Here is an 18,134-nt window from a genome sequence, read left to right as displayed (position 1 = left end):
GTGCACTCATTTTTACAGGAAAGGAAGAAATATAATTTCCTCATTTACATCTTGTGCCTATATAAATGACTTGATATAAGGTATTCATAAGAAATTTATTTCTTTGCTCATACTGATTTTTAGAATTTAAAAAAAGTATTTAATATGTGATAAGAACTTTTGTTCAGGATTTTCAGTTACACAATTCTCTTTGAGGCACACAGTATCACATTAAACTTTAGGCTTCAGAAATATAATAGTTACTTATTCCTCTTCGTAGAGACTGCAGATAACCAGTCATATAAAAATGTTTCACAATTCTCATGTTCAATGAATATAATTCTTTATTCCTACCAGAATTTTTGTAATCAGTCAAATATAGTTGTGTTTTAGGTATAAAACTTTTCTTAAAAGATTAGATATAAAGTATTCAAAACCAACATTATAGTTGCAACTGTGACACTAGTGGTTATGAATTTTATATTAGTTTAAATTCATATGAAAAGAAATTAGTAGCCCTAAGTCAATTCAATTCCTCACTAAAATATGCTGAATGTTGCAGCTTCTACCCTGTAATGATATCTTGATTATGTGTCCTCTGGGAGGAAGGCTTACATTTTGTATAAACTCAACTGTTCTATTTAAAACCTCAATTGGAGTATAAAAAATTGTCGTGCCTCAAATGAAATATCATGCATTAACTAAGGAGATGGTGTTTATTGTTACTTTGGGTGTTTGTGTTTTACTTTCCTTTAGGATCTTGAGTAAACAAAATCTTTGTATGACCTGCTCTGAAAACAAACTTAATGTTGTTTACACAAGAAAAAGCAAATATGGAAGCCATAATATTAAAAAGGAGGTGTCATTAATTCTTACTTCTGTTCTACTTCTGATTACCTATCTTGGAAGGTAAGGGTAATGGAGAGAAAATGAAGAAAAGATCAACCTAGTACATGTATCTGTAGGAAAGAGATAGCAAATTCTGTGGTTAGGCATGTCCAATTGTCAATTGAAATTTTGCTTGATTTAGAAAACTCTTATATTTGTTAAATGTTAAGCACTGTTATAAGAATTTGGCTAGTGCCAATCAATAAAATAGTTACAGAATCTGTTCTTGTTAGTTTTATGTCATCTCAACACAAACAGGAGTCATCTCTGAGGAAACAACTGAGATAATGCCTCTGTGAAATCCAGCTTTAGGGCTTTTAAATTAGTTACTGATGTGGGAGGGCCCTGCCCATTGGGAGTGCTACTACTTATGGGTTGGTGGTACTTGGCTCTATAAGAAAGCAAGCTGAGAAAATTATGATGAGCAAGCCAGTATGCAACACCCCTCCATGGTCTCTGCATCAGCTCTGGCCAACGGGTTCTTATCCTGTTTCTGTTTTGATCTGGTTTCTTGCAATGATGGACTATAATGTTAAGGCCAGTAAACCCCTTCTTCCCCAACTTGCATTTTTGGTCATGGAGTTTCATTACAGAAATAGAAAACCTAACTCGGATGAGTTGGTACCAGGATTGGGGTATTACCATGTTTATTTTGGAGAGTATAGAAGACAGACTTTGACACATTGAACTAGAAAAACCATTCATTAAGTGTTGAGGGCTAAGTAAGGTGTTCTTTAGGATATTTTGAGATAAGAATGTTGAGAGTGGTATATATGATAGAGGTCTGCCTTGTGAAGTTTCACAGGGAAGCAAAGACTGCTGGGTAAGTTGAGGTAAAAAAAAAATTGTTGTTCTTCTTAGCTGGGGCTGAAGAATAGACTGTGATGAACAAGATGCCCGAACCACTAAAGTGAAACCTTTGCTTTGCTGGGAATATAGATGCTGGTCCCCTGGAGCTGAAAAGTAGTTATAATTATGAGGAAACCAGCATTGTTGAGGTGAAGTCTTCTTGTAAGTGTTTCTACAGGGTCAGCACACAGAAATTGTGTTCCCAAAGTAGCCAAGGTTGTATCTCTTGTTGTTGGCAGCCAAACTTGGCACTTAGGTAATACTGGTTTTGAAGACATGAAGTGGTCATGGAAAGCATCTGAGACTTGGCAATGTGTGACAGAGCTAGAGTCCTTGAAGAGAGCCCAACAGAAGTTATTCTTGAAAGTGCAGCCCTGTTGCAGCAGAAGACTTCAATATTCTGAGGATACCAGTACTATGGATGGCCATTCAGAATAGCATCAGGTTTGGAATGAGACCAGTCTGGGTCTAGAAGACAATTTGTATGTATGCTGCAGATGGAAGAGCCCAGAAGTGACTTAGGCCTTCTGGAGGAGCCCAGGAGACCATGAGTGACACAAAGATAATTGAAAATTGAGTAATTTACAATTTCAGAGTTTACTTTGTTCAGATTGGTACTGTGCCCTGGTTCTTTCCTATAGAAGTGAGAAAGTATTTAACTTACTTTTGATTTTCCAGGATCCCAGAGTTGAATGACTATATTTAAAAAGAGATTTTAGATTTTGGATTTTTAAAGAGCATGGATTTTAATATATTTGAATTTGTAATGATTGTAGGACTTTTAAGGTTGTAAAATGTTTGATACTGTAATATTGATATTAGTATGTGAACTTGGGAATGAATAAGGAAAGAATGATTAAAGCTTGACAGTGATGCACATTGACAAAGGGTCAACTGTCCTGGTTATTTCTGTCAACTTGACAAGCTAGAGTCACCAGAAAGGAGAGAAACTCAGTTGAGAAAATGCCACCAAATGATATAACTATAGAGTCATTTCTTAGTTAGTTATTGATGTGGGGGATTCTAGTGCATTGTGAGAAGATTTTTTCCTGAGCTGGTGCTCTACAGTTCTATAAGTAAGCAGCCAGAGTAAGCCATGTGTTCAAGCCAGTAATCAGCATCCCTCTATGTCATTTACATCAGTTCCTGCTTCCAGGTTCCTTCCCTGCTTGAGTTCCCAAGCTGTGTTACCTTTGATGATGGACTACTATATATAAAAATAATCCAAAGCAGAGCTGGTATGTATGATTTATAGTTCATTAGGCTGCAAGCCCGTATTTCTGATTGTATGATCCACTAGAACTGTCATTCCTGCAAAGATCTGCTTTCTTCCATTACTACCATATCTGATTTGAGCTGAACTTCTTCACCATTTTTCCAATCCCCAGTTTTCTTATATTTATACACATACACTTAGCATTATTAAAGTTAATATTTAATGATATTTTATATTATAATGCATTGATGTAAGATATACCCTAATCATTTTTCTGTTTGTTTTGTATCTTTCATATTTAACTTGGCATCTATAGTAGGATATGAGAGTCTGCTTGAGCTAGCTTTATCCTCTTCCCACCACCCAAATGGATGCTAATATTTGGGAGGGAGTCCAGAGATGCAAGTATAAATGGTAAATAAATGGTAAGTTCCACAATTGTCTAAAATGTTCTGATAAGTGCATCTTCATTACTATGCAGGCTACAATAATGATAGCATTTCCAAGATTCAAACATGATAAAAATGACAAATGAACCAACAGAAATTACAAGCTAAACAATTAAAGAAAAAGACACTATGAATTTAAGAGAGCGTAAGGAGCTACATATGAGAGGTTGGAGAGAAAAAAGGAAGGGGGATGATATAATTATTCTATCATTTTAAAAAATAAAAATTATCATAAAAAAGATCATAGATTCCACATGAAATAGTCATGAAGATCTTTGGATTTTCTTGTGACTTCTTTATCTACAATGTTAATTCATACCAAAATTAAACTTTCTCTATTTTTCTGGTAAGAGATTTTATGGGGGAAAGCCAGGTTTTTAATTTTTCCTTAATGTGTAGAACTGTAAATTTATTCATTTGTATCTAATGAGATGAATATATAAAACTATAGAGGAAATTGAAATTCTTTTATAAAATGGGCCCAAGGAAACAATAAAAAGATGAGTGTATGTGTTTTTAATTACTTGTGGATGGAATCCTATCTTATACATAAGAAGCAGTCAGACGTCCAAGCACCTGTTCAAGTTCATGCCAATTACCTCCAAGTCAGCTGCCTGACTTGCAGGTTCAGAGCCTGCAACAGGATGCACCCCAGATGAACAAGGGCAGCTGTTGCTAAAGGGCAGGTGTGGCTTCTTGATTGTCATCCATGTTTTGACATAATCTTTTTAGAGGGAAGAAAGGAATCATTAAACACTTGCTTTTTAAAGACTGCTTTTCAAATGAGTTTGAAATAAAAAGCATACACTAGGAAATTTAATTGGGTTATATCAAGCCTAAACAAACAATATTTGGCCTTGTTGTTTCTATTTGATTTTGTTTGTTGTTGTTGTTGCAATTGTTTTGGTATTCTGTTTGTTTTGTTCATTTATTTATTTTTGTTTTGTTATCCCTAGACAAGGTTTCCCTGTGTAACATCTCCCACTGTCCTGGGAATTCCTCTGTAGATCATGCTGGCCTCAAACTCAGAATAATCTGCCTTCCTCTGCCTCCTGAGTGATGGGATTAAACATGTGTACTAACACCACCTCGCTACAATACTTATTTTCAAAGAAAAAAAAAAGACTCATGGGGCAAATGGTCTACAAAAATACCATTGAGTATTTTTATTTTAGTGTTTTTCATCTATTGCTGATCATGGGGCTGTCTTTATGTGTACTTCATATACCCTATGAGACTCCATTGGAGAACACTTTTTCTTTTGCAACTAGTTGTCATTAGATATAGCTTCTTAGATAAGGATCCCACATGGATTAAACCTATATAGGTCCTGCTCTGTCTGAGGATTTTTGAAAATCTTACTTGTCTTTTGCTTATTTATTATAACTTCTGATGTCATGTTTTCATGTTCCTCCATACACACACACTCTCTCTCTCTCTGTATGTGTTTCTTGTGATTTTTATTTTTTAAACAATTCTGGATTGATTGCTTCTTATCTTTTGTTTGCCTGTTTGTTTTCTGAACAAACAAATAAATAAATTATTTTTAATAAAATAGACATATGGGGGCTGGGAAGTAGGCTCAGATGGTGAAGTGTTTCTCACACAAGCATGAGATGTGGAGATAGGCAGATTCCTCAAGCTCATTGATCTGTCCCCCAGTTGAGTCAGGACCTTTTTACATTCAGTGATATAGATTCTGTTTTAGAAAATGAAATATATAGCAATTGAGGAAGACAAAAATTGACCTATAGCCTCTACACATATGAGCACACAAGTTCATTTATACTTACATAAACAATCACATACCCACAATAACAACTAGTTGCACATATCACATACATGTGACACATACATTCATACATGCATACACTCACATAGAAAACATTTTGGATCACTGTAGTTTCACAAGGAGATGAACTCACTGATGGGATTGTAAAAGGTTCACGTATTCTTGACCATGCCCTTGTGAAAGAGGTAAATGGTTTAGAGTTATGAACGGCTGTAAGTTTCCACTGGGTCAACCTCCATGATACAGGTCATAGGTAATGGCACAGTGAGCTCTTTCCACAAGGATGTGAAGCACAGAGGTCTCACAGTTTGATGATCCTAGAACACTCTCAATTTCGTCATTGACTCCAATGGCAATGTGCATGATTGTAGGAGTTAGCAATCTATAATTCACAGGCAAATCCAAGTTACATCCTCATTTTATGTTCCTGTGATTTCTAACCACTTGATCTTTTTAATACTTGAAATAAGAATATTGCTATTAAAAACTACATATAAGTTAGATGGTCATACCTATACATAAAAATTTAATTGGAAGGTAGCCCATCAAATGATTAAATATTAGGTAGTTGCCTTTGTGCTTCACCAATAGAGCAGTTTTGACAAACCTGTATATTCTGCACAACCCAACAACATCTGTTCCCTATTCCTTTAATTGGAGTGTCATTGTTGATGAACCGCTCACCTGTGCTAACAGGTGATTTACTAAGACACTAAGACACTTGAGCCTCAGTTGCCCCATCTGTTAGAGACATTGATACTAGCTGCTGGGCTGTTGGGCAAAATACTTGCTCAACAAGTTATGTGTGGAACAAATGAGTAGATGAAAAAGAAATAGTTGCCTATACGGACATAAGATCCTATGGAATTTGTAGTTTCACTTCCCAATGTGAAAGTAATAATAGAATACAACAAAAGATATTTCACATCACTCTCTCCACGTGGAAATATTCCCCCAGGGAAAAGAGTCCAAATTGCCACTACTGACCTTAATTAAAAAAAAAAAAAAAGCAAGGGAGTACAATAGTGAGATTTCACGCATGGAGTCAAACAACCCACTCTTTAAATTTCTTACTATAGACACTTGATATAAACATCACACTCTTCTTTAAACAATGTACCATTGGCAAACTCATTGAGTACTGAACAGACATGCTGTCATATGCAAGCTTGTTAAGAACTCCAAGGAGGAGCACTGATTCAAACTGGAGGTATAACAAGGAGATATCTGTTCAAACTTATGTTTTTTTCATAATATTTGTCCACAAATACCTTTAAAATGAAGGAGGAAAATATAATGTGAGAACAAATGTTGACACGTTTGGAATTGGCAACTAAATTAAGCTCTAGCCTTGTCACTGTCACCACTACAAATAGAAAATGAATCCAGGAACTCTAATGTTATTGGACATTAAATTACATGCATGTCAAGTTTTATAACTGATTATAACTCCTTTCAAGACAACACAGGGATTTCTGCACAACTAAGTAATTGGTACTCAACATTGCAGATAGCAAGCAGAAAGACCAAAAGAATGGCAGGCTTACAGACAGGGTAGTGGGGCAATCTTCATTCTTCCTGCTAAGCCATGTAACCAAATCAGCTTTATTTTAAAGACATATTTGATATAAAGTCAACTTGAGAACATGGTAGAAATATGTCACCTTGGGTACTCAGTATAAACAAAATTTAATACAGGAGAGTGTAGTCTTTTCTACCTAGGCATGTCCAAATTGTCTTTGTAACAGTTAGTGCAAGAGCTTAGATGCTCACAATAGAGTAACAGCTCAGTATCCCACATTACAGTTCCTTGTGAATCTAAATATGCACTGAAAAGATCTGAAGTATGCTCTTCTTAGAGGCATTCTTATTTTCTGATTCTTAATGTTTTATCAATCAACATGTTCTTGTAATTTCATCTTTAATTTTTTATTAATTTATTTTTTTACATTCCAATCTAAGTTTCACCCCTCTCTCCTCTCCTCCCTCTCCCCCCACTCACTCACCCACCACCCATCTGCTCCTTGGAGAGGGTAAGGCCTCCCCTAGAAAGTCTACTAACTCTGTCCCATCATCTTGTTGATGCAAGAGCAAGGCACCTCACCATCCCACACACCCCTGTGTCTACCCCTGAGTGAGGTATCTCTCCATATAGAATGTGCTCTATTAAGTCAGTTTGGCATTAGTGTTAGATCTTGGACCCACTGCCAGTGGCTTCCCAGGCACACCACTGTCACCTATATGAAGGGAGTCTACTTTGGTCTTATGCAGGTTCCCCATTTGTCAGACCTGAGTCAATGATCTCTCTCTAACCTGGGTCAGCTGATTCTGTTGGTTTCCCCAGTATGGTTTTGACTTTGTTCATATTGTTGCTCCTCCCTCACTTTAATTGTGTTATCTTTTTAGGGCCTTATTGCTCTTAGATTTTTTTTGTTTTTATTTATTATTTTTGTTTCCTATTTTTCTTTTCCCTTCAACATACACTTTTTATTTTCCTCTTTCATTCCTCTTACGCATTTCTCACTGTCTGCAAGGTTGTTTGCTTGACGTCTTCCCATCTCAACTCTTCAACCTCAGATATAATCTACTTCAAATACATTGTTTTCCAGACAAATCTTACAAATATCTAGTCTTTTAGTCTGAAACACTCTTCTCCAAGCTTTCTTCGGTCTCATCAAATGTATTTATTATGTGTAACCACATATAATATGCAGTACAATTCCAGACGCAGTAATCACTCAGATCAAGACACTGTTGCTGGTGATCCTGCTTTGACACCACTTGCAGGAGGGTATGAGAAGATGAAATACCAATGACTCAGGCACTGTGGGTCAGTGAGTAGCAGAGCATGCTGCAGACCCCTTTAGAAATAGTAATAATACACTGACCCTGTTGTAACAGTGAGGGTTATGTTAACTGTATTTTACTAATAGTTTCATAATGGATTGTAGGGGAACACACCTCTGGTTATTGTTTCAGCACTTTGCTTAGGTCCACAAACCATTACTGACATAGTAGAGATGCTAATGCTAAATGAATTTCAGCAGAAAGAATGAATGTAAGGTGTGTGTGTGTTATTTGATTTTTTTTTTCTTTTTTACAGTGTCAGATTGGCAGGGAGCTCGATTAGCAACTGAGAATAGCTTCAAACTGCTAGCAGTCCTCTTGCCTCAGCCTCCCAAGTTCTGGGATTTCCAGCAACCATGTATAATGTTTCTTCCTTCGGTTAAATTGTCTTGTTCAATAGCAGTTGTCATTCAAATATAAAACTTTCAATCCAGAGGAATGAAATCACTCTAATTTTACATGAATTAAAAGTGGTAGAATGCAGGATATGATGTTTCCCTGCATTTTAAAATGTGACTACTGTGCTATTTAACTACACATACTGTGCTAATACAGAAAACTGGGATTGCCAAATACTAGTGGCCCAAATCAGAGATCTCTAGTAGAGTTTATCCATGCTAATATGGCAATCAAGGGTATCTTGCAATGAAATCTACAAATATTGGAGTAGTTAGCAGTAGTAAGAATTTGATTTGGTGCTCGAAGACAGGGGACTTCTCTCCTTCATTCTCTCTCCATCAAATGCAAAACATGTAGCCAAGTAACTCAGGGTCTCTGGTGGGTCATATCTGTAACTATGAATAGCATTTAGTTTATGAAACACATTTCTTTTATGCATGGCATCTTCCTGGAATCCAAACTTTATAAATGCATAGATTGTGTGTTAATTAACTATAAACAATATGTAATCAGAGACAGCCCATTAAGAATATTCCATAGATACAGACTCTCCCTAGAACATGTTATTAGTCCATTTATCTGAAGGTCTAGCTATCACACTGATGAGGCAATTAGATAGGGTAATTTGCCTTCTTTCTTTTCCCAGAGTACATTCCCATTAAACAATGAATGGATTGTAGATGAGTTGACTTAACTTTTTCTTACATACCAAATAAAAATAAATGGAAATTACCTAACAAATATCAAATATATGCACAAGTGATTTGAATATGAAATAGGTCTCTCCAGTTGGAAAATATGGAATCAAACACCAGAAATGATAGTTTCCCTTTGTAAATTAAGTTCATTATATGATGGGAGATGCCATTATGTATATATGTTTCTCATACTGGTTAATAATAAAGCACTGTTGGCCAATAGGAAAGGGAGATAGGAGGGACTAGGAGACAAGGAGGAAATAGGAAGGAGGAGGGAGGAGTCAAGATGGAGAGTCTGGAGAAAGCAGTATGCCGCCAGCTCCCCGGTAAGAGAAATACATAGATCAGCAGAAATGGGTTAATAATTAAGGCAGAGCTAGCCGATAAGAAACAAGTAACAGGGCCAACAGTATTGTACCAAATACAGAGTCTCTGTGTGTTATTTGGGGCTGGCTTGGTGCCGGAACAAGAGCAGGTGGCAGGCAGAAAAACCGTACTCGTTACAATTATAGCTCTGTTTTCACACCTCCCAAAAGTTATGCTGTTTAGTAGTGTTTTCCCATGATTAGTCTTATCTTGGCCAGCTGGTTTCTTTTATGGCTAAAACATGTGCTTCATGCTGAGGCATGAAGACTCACCGTGATGTTTACTCTTTCACTGACACTTGATGGTAAAGAATCTTTAGCCATCTTGCTAGACGATGAGAGAAAAAACTAAGATTATATATTTCATTCCCCCTTGAGGCTATTATAAATTATCTGCTCATATCAAGATGAAGACTGACTTTTTTTGGAAAGGACTATATGTCCCATGCTCCTTTTCAAGCCTCTGGTGGCTTCCTTAATCTTTAGTTTTCTTAGGTCATAGATGTTTCTCTTCAATATCTGCCTGTATTGTCACATAGCTGCATGTGACAGCTTATTATAACTATATGTTTCTTTATGACGTTCATCTGCCTAGAAGGATACCTGTTTGTTATCAAGAGTTTTAACAAATCTAAATCTTGATTTAATCTCAAAATCTATAAATATATTTACCCAGAATGTGTATTTCCAAATAAGCTCTCATTCCATATAAATCCTAGTCATGAATTTTGTGACATATAATCTGGGAAGACAACTGATTAAACAAATGTACCTTTGGAATGATGTTCAAATGGGTTTCTACCACCTTCTGAAGTGCAGACATCAGCACATACATTTGTCTCTACCATCCTAATACCTCCACAACACCTGAATATCTTTGATCAGACAACCAAACTCAACAAAGGTGACTATTATGAGGGCCCAGTCTCTCCACTTACTCTTAAACATGAGGCTCTCAACCTTAATTCACAGGCACTGGGACCAAAACCAAATAGCCCTTAAACCTGATATGTATGAAGGAGGCAGCCTCAGAGAAATGGATAGACAGTGATCTTGCTTTCACAGTTCATGAGAAAATTGAAATGGTGATGTCATTTTTTTGTCCCGTATAGGCTGTCTAGCATCAGAAAAAAAAAAAGAGCGAACCTTCCTCTTTTTGATGATGAGAATATGGTTGAAAGAATAAAACTGAAAAACACATTGAATGTTTAATATAAGAAAGACAAGTAAATGACAAACAAAAATGGAAAGGCTGACTGCCATTGTAGTCTGTTAAACTCCTATGAGAGTGATACAATACCAAAGAGGATCACCATTATAATAATCACCAATATAGGTATTGGTGACTATAGATATAGATAGTAAGATATTTTTATACCAAGAAATGCCTTTAGAATATGTGAACATACATTACCCGAGAGTTTTACAGAGCTGTTTTCTTTGCTTGGCATAGTTTGTGCAGTTATTAAACACAGAAAACAGATGATAGCATCCAGGTGTCTCCTCTGACTCAAGAATTTTCATGCTCACTATGGAAAATGTTGACCCCAAATTTGAGATTAGAATTCATGTTTACAAAGATGCTATTTGGACTTCTTTGAGTTCCTGTTAGCACTGCTTGTCAAAAATAATTACTATGAGTATGAATAAACTCCAGGATATTAATGAATTATTGAAGAGTATTCTGGAAAATACACTTCCATCAAAAGCTAGAACAATCATTTTATTTATTTACACAGACTGAGTGTAATAAATATTTTAATGTCAGTGGAACTCAAATTAATCCCACTTGATTCAAAGAGCCTTTGCCACGTGGTTATCACATTTTCTGAATATGGCAGACACCAGGTTCTTTGATGTCTGTATTATGTATGGTAAGTATATGGCTATTGTTTGTGGATCCCCCAATGACAATGATATAAATAACATAATTTGTTTGTCTTCCAGAAAATCATCCCCATTTGTAGCTTATTTGTCCATTCTGTGATAGTATCATATTGCATATAATTACTCAGAAGACACTAGGCATAGGGATATCTTCAAGATTCAAAGAAACACTATTTCAGGCACCATGGAGCAGAACCATGAAAAGCAAAAAGAGTCCATGTTCTCATTTTATTTCTATTTTATATAATATTTTTATTTTTGAATTTATGAAATAATTGTATAATTTCCCTTTCCTGTTTCTAACCCCCTGCACCAACTTTCTCAAATTCATTATCCCCTTTTCTTTAAGTAACATGTGTTCACATACACACAAACACACAAACATATACTTCCCCCATATATATGTAAGCCTATACATAAACACACAAACACACACACACACATATATATAATACATATATATGTATATAAATATAAATATGTATATATATAAATATATAAATACAACCTTTTCTGTCTGTATAATGTATGTACTGACCACCACTTAGTATTGCATAACCAACTTGAGGGCTCTTCTCTGGAGAAGAAAATTTCTGTTCACAGCATTTTCCTTTTGTCCATAGAATTTTGGCAAGGGTTAAGGTTCCACAAGCTTTTCCTCTTCTATGTTATCATATCAGTTGGTGTTGTACTTGTTCAGGTCATATTCAGACAGCCATATTGATTCCTTCCTGAGTATAGCCTCTGAGAAATTTCTGGAAGACTCAATCTTATAGCAAACTTTCTGACCCTTTGCTTCTTACCATCTGTCTGCCCTCTGTTTCCCTGTGATCCCCAGATTTTACATGTAGAAACTTTGTTGTAGATGTATCTGTTATGACTGGCTACTTCATTATCTCTTGTCCTGTGTAATTTGATCATTTGTGGTTTTCTGTAATGGTCTGTGTAAAAAGTGAATTTTCTTTGATGAGAGGTGAGATATACACTTATCTGTGAATGTAAGGAGAAATACTTGGAATGTAGGTAGAGTTCCTTCTGGTTTAGGAACATTGTGGCTGTAAGTTCTCCTCCAAGATCCATGACTTCTCTAGTCCCAGGCCACTTGCTTGATTTTAAATACTTCTTGTTGTGCAGGCCTTAAATCCAATTGGAGAGCTGTTGGTTACTGCCTGAGCATCCAAGGAGTCAAACACTATGAGAAAGGGGAAGGGTGGATTTAGAAGACCAGCAACCACAACTATTAGAATCTCGAAGGACCAGGTCACCACAAAGAAACTTTCACAATCAGAATTGGCAATTTACAGCCCATATGGAGAGCACCAGAAAGAAGGCATGAAGTTGGGAGAGGAATGTTAATGAATATGGAGGGACTGGAGAGAACAAATGGGGTGAAGGTAAATTTGTTTATATTTTATTGCATATGTGTATGAAATTATCAAAGAATAAAACAACCATTTTAATGAAAAAAAGTGACTAGCATTTTACAACATCAAAAAAGTTTTAATTTAGATGAATTATTAAATAATATGCATGGGAGAGAATTTATATAATGCTGGTACTAATAAAATTTAAGTACACATATTTACTATTGTATAGGGACATAGCAATTGGGGAAAAGAAAATGAAACATTAAACAATCACAAATGACCAATATAATATGGACATATATGGTCAAACACACTAGTTAAAATGCAAATTTAAGGAGTAAAATATTGCTGAACTCTCATATTAAAATTAAACAAACATTTTATACTTATTCTTGCAAACATTTGAGAAAAATATACTCAGTAATTATTGAAAGAGATACTGTTGAAAATTTGGAAAACCAATCTGGTGGCAAATAGAAATTGTACAATTATGGTCATTTTAACTCAATACTTAGGAATCTATTACACATAAATAAGAAGTAATTGAGTGAGAAACCCATGTGTATTAAGGTACTCAACACAGTTTTCTTTGTAATGGCCGACCCTAAAAAACAATCAGTTGGTGCTCTTTGGTGGATAGGTGAATAAGTAATCAAGCACCTGTGCTTAAAATGCTATATTGATGATAAAGCTGTCACTTTGGTCATTGAAGGACTTCTGTGGGAAATCTGTCCAGCAATTATGATGAAGTATAAATGTGCATGTAACAAAGTCTGTTCCATCACCAGATTGAGGCAGGACCAAGGTGCTCCCCTCTGTGTCTAGACTGGGCAAGGTATCTCTTTATAGGAAATGGGCTACAAGTGGGTCTCCTTACCCATTTCGAGAGGCAGATGGGGGTGGGTTGGGGCGAGGGAAAGGTGGGAGGAGCAGGAGGGAAGAAGGGGAGGGAAGGGAACTGAGAATTAGTATGTAACTAAAAAATAGTAATGGAACATTATTCAATGTTATTATGTGTTTCCTGCCATGTGTGAGGCTCTCATGGGTTTGGGAGAGAATTTGGTTTGAAAATTATTTCTTAATGATATAAAATGTATATTGGATTTTTGTCCCTTGTAAAAAAAAATACATGCATTTATCATATATTCTGTAAATGTAGTTCCTTGATTCTTCCAGAAACATATGTGTTTAAGTCCAATCCCTGAAATGTATGAATGTGTCATTGTTCAGAACTGCGTCATTGTAAATAATATGAAGTTATTTGAATTAGGGACCCGGTGTGGCAGGCACCTTACACCAAGACTATAAGAGCCAGGCTGCAGACTGCAGAGAACACTATGTTAGGACTAGGGTGTTGTTAGAGGGAGGAGTTTGTAACAGAAACCGGTGTTTCCTAGAAATCCTGGAAGCTAAGATAAAAGCATCACACAAGCCTGGATTAGGATTTCCTGCCTCCAGAACATGAAGAGCATATGTGTTTTGCTTTAAGCCCTAGCCAGAGAAAACTGATGTAGCATCCATGTTTTTCTACATAAACAACAGAAAGTGTGCAAGGAAAGAATAAACAAAGACCACAGCAAAAATTGCAAAATTCAACCAGAATTTAGAAAATAAAACAAACAAAAACAAGCAATCTTAGATGAACATGTATAATTATTTAAAAATAAATAACTTAAACACAAACAAGTATAAGAATTCTGCTTTTAAACACTGGTGTTTGTCTATAATGCTGCCATGTTCACCTGATTTATGTCTTTTCTGCTGTGTTTCCAGTATGAGGAATGAAAGCTAGATCCTTATGTTTAAGAGCAAAATTCTACTACTAAGGTACATTCCCAGCCCTCAGCATGGCTTTCATTGTATGCTAAGGTATGCTTCAATGGATTGGATTCTGAATTTAAATAAATATAAATGCATAAGAATAAAAATCATTTAAAAATTTACTTAAAGATTTTAATGTTTGAAGCCTTAAATAAATTTGAAAAAGTTTACTCATTAAAATATTGGACTCATGTATGGAGGTGTGAATGAATCTTATTACAAATATAAAATGAGTAAGGAATGGACTTGACTACATAAAGTAATAATAAGAGAAAAATTTTAGCAGTTACTAAATATACTACTGTGCATATTACAAATTAAATTTTATTCTTAAATTTCTAACAATTTTCATATTTACCCTCTGATTTAATGGAGTATTTATTACACATTGTTACTACTTAGTAATTGATCCAACAAATTCTGAATGAGTAGATTTACCTTTCATATGTAATGTTTGTAGGAGTATGGTTGTGGTAGGGACTAGCCATTTGCCAATAATTCACTTTACATACTCTTAGACTGCAAAGAAACACCCCTAAACCATACAGATGGATGCAGCCTATATCTAGACCAATTAGTATTTTTTATAAAGCTACTGACAGGACAGTCATCAACTCTACCAGCCCAATTGTTTGGTGGCAGTGCACAGATAACACTGGGTGTTTTATATTGAGCACCTTTGACTACATGGGGAAGTCAATTCCATCAAGCAGGATAGATTGATATCCATTGCATGCTCAATTCTTAAGCATAAGACACATCAGCCCTAAGAAATAATAACTTTAAAATGCAAAAGATTTAGATGATCTGACAGCTGTACCAATATGCATAGTGATCAAGATGCCCCTACAGTGAAGTAAAAGTATTTTAATGGAAGCATAATAATTGATCAAAGAGACACTCAGGCCTCCTGAGTCTGCAGTGAGGCTGTTCCAAGTCCTTAAATCTGCCATAAAGCTCTAATGGACACCCAGGGGGCACTTCTAACAATTTATTTTACTTTAAGTGAATTACGGGACCTTAAATTACTAGAGAAAGAGCCCAGTCACTTGTTATATTAGTCTGTTTTTCAGTTTCTTATTGCATTATTGATTATATTCAAGTTTTTCTTTGTTGATAATTTCATGATGAGAACCAAACAGCTAACAGAAATGCCGATGAATAATAACACCTGTAAGCAATGCTTGTTTATAAATACTGTTGGGATTTTAGCATCAACATGGCATTTAAAAACATTGGCTTGAGCTCTCAAAACGCTTTTTTGCTGCCTCACAAAGATGATCTCAAACTGTCTTTAAAATAATCTGACACTGATATATTTGTGAGTCTAATAGACACTATTCACCAGCCAAAAGTTTATGTCAGCCTGCTAGCATCTGAATAGGAGCTGATAATTATGGGAAATCTCTGAAAAGCTTTCTAGTTTCTTATAAGACCTCAAATAGCCATTGACAAAGTAAAGCTATTGCTTTGAATAATGTGGAGAGATGACTTCCGATTAGAGTGTTCAAATACACACATCACTTCAAACTGCACCTTGACCAAATCTTGTGAGACATCTTCCATTAGCTACCATCCAAAACAGAGGAGAGTGCCCTTAAAATTGTTTATTTAATGATGTCATTTATTAAACAAATATAATATCTATGTGGAATGTGTGTGTGTTTGAGTGCAGGTGCATTTGTGCTAAGTTATGCAAGTTCATGTAAAGAAGACAACCCGCAGGAGCCAGTTATTTCCTTCAGTTCTGGATTCCAGGATTCCAGTATTGGCAGAGTTGGCACCAGGCACCTTGACCTGCTGAGTCATCTCTTTAACTAGAAAGTATATTTTTAAAAATAGTGGAATGATGGAGAGGGAGGTAGATGGGAAGCAGAGAGTGGGGCCAGGAGAAGAAGATGGAGGGGAAACTGTGTTCAGTCTGTAAAATAAATGAAAAGATGTATTAATAAAAACCAACATGATGGGATGAATATGACTAAAATACTTGTTAAAAGCATGTTAGTTTCAAAATGTTTATTGCACTAATTCTTACTTTCCTCATTTCAAATTTGACTTATTTGAGAAATTCAACTTCTAAACAATTATTTGTGAATTTTACAGAATCTGGGACTAAGGTTCATTATGGGTCAACAGTAGAGCACTTGTCTAGTAAGCCCAGGTTAATCTTTGTCAATCTGCATAGGTTTGATATCATTCACACAGTCAGGACATTGAAATGTATCAATTCCAAAATTCTCTTGCCCCTTTGTAAACAGGTGAAATTAATCTGCTCCCCCATCATCCTTCACTGGAAAACATAGACATGTATGCAGATGAATGTAAGAGCTGTATAATAGAGAGAATTGGATTGTAAAATCATGATCAAAGACATATACCTTTCTATACACACAGTTGATGTTTGTAAGTACTTGTATTTTTTTAATGTTTAAGTGTAGGGGATATAGTCATACAGGCTGTGATGATTTGCAACTTCACATATTTGTTTACAAACCTGTTGCTTGTATCTATTAAAATTTACCACTATCTGATCAGCTTTAGAAACATCGGATAGTGCATCTACAATAGGGGATAATTAATGAAATTATGCACTGTAGTTCCAGATACATTCCTAACATAACCTCAAAGGAAATTATTTCAATAAATTCTTTTAATTTGATATGAACTAGAAGCAATTACAATTCTTATTTCATCCTAAATATCCTTGGAAGAATATTAAAAACTAATTATAAAAAAGCAAGTACCATGAGAGGCATTAAAATGAACATCAAAGTAAATGTGTATTGCAAGAGATCAAAGGCATTCTCAGCATTTGCTCATGTACTCTAATAACTAAAATATTTCTTACCTTACTTTAGGCAACAACTATTTTCCATTTGAGCAGTGTTTTATAACATGAAATCCCATAGTTCAAATGGAGCTAAATTTCTTTAAAACAGTATAATGTCTCAGAAAATAATTACTAAGACAAAACTATATGGCATACATAATAAATCCACTTTAATTATAAAAACCCTTGAAAGGTTATGAAATAGAGAAATGGAGAGGAAATCATGATGAAACTTGTCAAAAGAAAATGGAACAGTTGTGTTAACTTTAGACAAATGCAATGGCTAATAGAAAAGATTAACAGAGATACATACAGAAAGTCATAACTTGATAAAATTCTCTAGTATTTTGGCAACCATAGGGTTATATACCCCTACAAATGAACATTAAGATATATGCTTTTTTAATAAGGCAAAATTTGCATTATCCAATATCAAATCCAATGATTTTATTATAGAAAAGAATACTAGAGGTAATTATGAATTTCCTGCATGAACATTGTGAAAATCTTAAAAACCAATAGCCATCCCCAAATGAGGCACCTTTATCAACTCTTCCTCCAAAGCTTAGAGAATGGCAAAGAAGAGGGGGCACAAAGAAGGTAAGAACTTGGAGGATGGGGAGGAGTGCTATCAAATTCTTTTTTCAGGATGTGTCAAGGCCATTACAGTCAGGGAAGCAGAGCAGCTGAAGTTACCTACATGAGATCATACCAAGCAAGAAAGAATCACAGATGGGGGAGGCATTC

General features: G+C 35.4%; 1 pseudogene; it reads right to left on the bottom strand.

Moving 5' to 3' along the window:
• The window catches only part of LOC127226555 (heterogeneous nuclear ribonucleoprotein A3-like), a 155,312-nt pseudogene extending 149,776 nt beyond the window's left edge, over nucleotides 1-5,536 (bottom strand).
• Nucleotides 5,537-18,134: the final 12,598 nt, after the last annotated feature.

This window comes from Phodopus roborovskii, unplaced genomic scaffold, assembly GCF_943737965.1.
Source record: "Phodopus roborovskii unplaced genomic scaffold, PHOROB, whole genome shotgun sequence".
Classification (NCBI taxonomy): Eukaryota; Metazoa; Chordata; class Mammalia; order Rodentia; family Cricetidae; genus Phodopus; species Phodopus roborovskii.
The sequence above is the reverse complement of the archived record's forward strand: the minus strand, read 5'-3'. Positions and strand labels throughout refer to the sequence as shown.